Below are 4,650 nucleotides of genomic sequence, written 5' to 3' on the forward strand. Positions count from 1 at the left end.
TCCACAATATTCAAATTGTTTCTTCCTGGCTGCTTGTAATATTCTCTCCTTAATCTGGGAATTCTGGAACCTGGCTATAATATTCCTAGGAGTTTTCTTTTTGGGATCTCTTTCAGAAGGTGATTGGTGGATTCTTTCAACCTCTATTTTGCCCTCTGGCACTAAAACATGAGGGCAGTTTTCTTTGAGAACTTCCTGGAGGATGATTTCTAGGTTCTTAATTTGGTCATGGCTTTCAGGTAGTCCAATAATTTTTAAATTATCTCTCCTGGATCTATTTTCCAGGTCAGTGTTTTTTCCCATGAGATATTTCACATTGCCTTCTATTCTTTCATTTGTTTGGATCTGTTTAATAGCATCTTGATTTCTCATAAAGTCATTAGCTTCCATTTGCTCCAATCTAATTCTGAAGCAATAATTCTCCTCATTGAGCTTTTGAGATTCTTTTTCCATCTGGCAAATTAGACTTTTTAAGGCATTCTTCTCCTCATTGCCTTTTGGAGCCTCCTTTGCCATTTGAGTCAGTCTGTTTTTTAAGGCATTATTTTCCTCAGTCGGGCTGTTGACTCTCATTTCATAATTTTCTTGCATTGTTCTCATTTCTCTTCCCAATTTTTCCTCCACTTCTCTCATCTGCTTCTTAAGGTCCTCTATGGCCTGTAACCAGCTCGTGTTTTCCTTTGAAGTTTTTGGTGCAGGAATTCTGACTTCACTGTCTTCCTCCTGTTCCATGCTTTGCTCCTTTTTGTCCCCAAAATAGGAGTGTAATGTTGGAATCTTCTGTCTGGTTTGTTTCTTTGCCTGGTCATGTTGCCCCTCATTCACTTGACCCCTGGGCTTTTTGCCACAGTAGGACTCTGCCACCAGACAGGGAAGTTTTCGTCCCAAATTCTGGGGTTTTCTCAGCTGCTGGAGGTATTAGATGGGTGCCCTCTCTGAGATCTCCACACGCTCTGGCAAGCTGGACACACCCCAGGACCTCCACCCTAGACTGCAATCCAGATCCAAGAAGGTTAAAGCAAGAGCAATTACCCCTCAGACTGGTGCTTGGTCCCCCTACACTCTGCAGGCCAGCAGCTGAAGCTGCCACCTGGCACTGGCTGGCTGTGCCAGGGCCTCAGCGGCTTCTCGCCCTGGGGGTAAAAGCCCTGCACTCCCAGTTACTGGGTCCCAAAGTCCAGACTGCACTGACCTCTCACTTTGTCCTTTGCATCTATGTGTTGATAAATCTGGAAACAGCCACAGCTGCTGCTGATCTGGAGTCCCTCTGGCTGGGGGCTGGTCAGGCCCGCCCTGGGGCTAAAACCTCTGGCTCACTGGGCTCGGCTCCCAGAGTGCTGTGCTGGATTCCTGCTGGCCTGCTGGGCTGTCCTCAGTGGGAGGTTAGCTTCTCTGTGTCATTTTGTGGGTTCTGCAGCTCCAAAGTTTGTTTAGAGTTCCCTTTTTACATGGATTGGGGAAGGTGGAAGCCATAGCCGCAGGAAGGTCGTGCTTCTACTCCGCCATATTGGCTCCGCCCCCCAGTTCCTTCACTTTTTGAAGGATGAAATTACCATTAAGGCTAGCCAAGAAGTTCACAGCTATTCTGCTTTTTTGGGGGGAGGGAAGGGACATGGGAGAGAAAGAGAGAGCAATAGAGCAAGAATGAGAGAGAGAGAGAGAGAGAGAGAGACAGAGACAGAGACAGAGACAGAGACAGAGAGAGGAGAAGAAGAAGAAGGAGGAGGAGGAGGAGGAGGAGGAGGAGGAAAAGGAGAAGAAGAAAAAGTCTCTCAGCCTCAATTTCCTCATCTTAAAGAAAGTGAGGTCAAGAGAAGGGAAATCCCTTGGCCAATGGGACAGAGTAAGCTAGTGGCAGATGTTGGACTCAAACCCTGGTGTTCAGATTCCCAGGTCTCCAGTGCTACTTCTACTGTCCCCCACCTTTAGACCTGAAGGGCAGCTCATGTTTGATTTGTAAGTGACTGGGTAATAGAATGCCTAGGGGTCATGATGGGCCCTTACACGATCCTTCACTCACTTCTTTTAATAATAGCTATCAATAGCTTTCAAGTTCAAAGCACATTACAAATGTCCTCTCATTTTATCCTCTTAACCTTGGGATCCCCATTTTAGAGATGAACAAACTGAGGCAGACAGAAGTGAGGTGATTTTCCCAGCATCTGATGCCTGCTTTGAACACAGGTCTTCCTGACTGCAGACTCAGCTCTCTAACCACTGGGGCACCTTGCTCCCTCTCTCTGGCTTCTTTTCCACTGTCTTGCATCAGTCCTCTGATAAAGGCCAATGTCCCCAGTTGCCAAGTGTGCTCTGGGTTCCTTCAAGCTCAGGCAGGTTTCCACAGCATTCTCTTTTGTTCCTTTTGTGCCGCCTTTATAGCTTATCTGGATATCACCCTAATCTTTCCAACTGCTTTTCAGTATCCACACCTTCTACCCTGATTCTGAACGTCCATATCCCTTATTGCTCAAGAATTGTGAAATCCTTTGATCTCGAGGGACCTGAACATAGCTCTTCGTTAGTGAGGTCAGTTGCAGCCTTTCAGTGGGCAAGGATTTCAATGCTGCCTTTCACTTCTGCACTCTAGTCAGCAGCCTGGACTGGTCTCTGAAGGCTCCAGCTGGTGACAGGGTTGCCAGTGCTAGTGATTTAAATCGGAGGGCTTGCAATGGAAATGAGACACATAGGTCAGTAAGACGGAGCGCTTGGCCAAAGGAAAGTGTTGACTATGAAATTCGCCAGTGAGGAGATATGTCAGAAGATGACTGAAGTCTGTCACGCATTTTCTCTTCCTCTGCCCCCGCCAGCCACTGACTGATGAACTGAGAGGGTCCCTTCATGTATCGGACAACTCAATTTAGGCCTGGCAAAAGTAAACGTGCCTACAAGAAGTGCAGGTCATTTCCAGCAGTTCCAAGAACTGGAGACCTCACTCAGGGTGATCACACAGTTCAGTATCATCTACACAAGTTCAACAAAAATAGAACATAGAATGTTATAGATGAAAAGGACCCGAGAGCAGGGAATGCTCGAGCATAAAGGGACCATAGAATGTGAAAATGAATATCAAAGGGGTAAGAGACTTTAGAACACCCCCCCACCCCCGCGCCCCCACCATGTTAGAGCTGGAAGGGACCTCAGAAGAAAGAATAAGAGGGCTGTTAGGGAACTAAGAACAGAAAACAGAGAATATCAGAATCAGTAGTGACTTAAAACATCGAATGTTACAGCTGCAAGAAGCCAATGCCTTTAATTAATCAACAAGGGTCTAATGTGTGAGAGGCACTGGACTAGTCCAGGGGTGGGGAACTTGTGGCCTCGAGGCCACATGTGGCTCTCTAGGTCCTTGGGTGTGGCCTTTTGACCACTTGAGTCCAAGTGTGATGGAACAAATCCTTTTATGAAGGAGATTTGTTCTGTGAAGTTTGGACTCAGTCAAAGGGCCACACTTGAGGACCTAGAGGGACAAATGTGGCCTTGAGACTGCAGGTTCCCCACTCCTGGACTAGGCACTTGGCACCCAGAGACAAAAAGGAAGCAGTCCTTGCCCTCAATGTGTTTCCATTTTACTGGAGGGAAGCAACATGTATCCAGGTCATAGGATTTACTTAGCCATAAGAGCAGAAGGATATTCAACTAGGATAGGTATTGAGGACACTTTAAGTTAATTCGATGAGTGGAGGTCCCTCGCCCCAGCTGCCCTTCATGCTCCACCAACCAAGCACCGGAGAGCGCTTGGGGGCTCCTTGGCTGCCTGTACTCAGGTGACAAGGAAATAACGGCAGCAGCCCAAGTCTAAAGGATGGTTTCACTGCTGCTTGACTGGCATAAGAGCAAGGGTTGGGATATTCTTCCTACCACACTATGATTCTAGCACCCAGAGAAGAACTAAATCTGTAATTATGTCCAGGTCTTTATAATGGAATCTTACCAAAAGGTGCTACCAATCTGAGTCACTCTGAGTTCTGTCTACCCAGAATGACTGGCTGCTGATTGGTGGGCACTATTTCACACTTCATATTGTTTGGGGGAAAAAGGCAACCAAAAGAAATGTTGTCATTGGTGTTTGAAGAGGACTGAGGACATTGCCGGTGATGTCTTGACTTGGGGGTGTATGGGGTGTCCAGATTGCACCAGACTGCACGGTGAATCATATTGCAGTGAGGCCAAGCTGCACAAAGTCGTCAGCCTCTCTGTCTCTTCCAGAGTCATCGAAGTCCAGTAGCAGGACAAAAGTCAGGACGACTGGGGTGCAGGGGATGACCTTGGCGTCTTTGATGTCAGATCAAGTTCTAAGCATCCCACAGCACCTGCTTCAGCCACCTTCACAGCCATTAGAATAAGGGGAAAATCTTCACATGCTTGGGGTGGACATCCCCTAATCCACCAACAGGTCTGCGGCCCGTTGCTTACCCTTGACCTGGTCTAGCCCATCTGTTAAGATGGTTTTACTGGGGTGTGGCTGCTGCATGTACTACAGTTTCCTGGAGCCACAGGGGAGAATTGGGGGACAGGTGGGCACCAGAGGTGACTGAGAAGCCATGGAAAGGGTTTGGCGGCCCTCCCACCAGGGTGCTAGTCCTTTGGACACCCCATATACCCCCAAATAAATGTACTAACTTACCAGTGTTCCAATCCGCTAATAAGCAG

This window comes from Petaurus breviceps, unplaced genomic scaffold (assembly GCF_028583685.1).
Source record: "Petaurus breviceps papuanus isolate PSGF00001 unplaced genomic scaffold, PetGlider_PUasm1.0 90535, whole genome shotgun sequence".
NCBI lineage: Eukaryota > Metazoa > Chordata > Mammalia > Diprotodontia > Petauridae > Petaurus > Petaurus breviceps.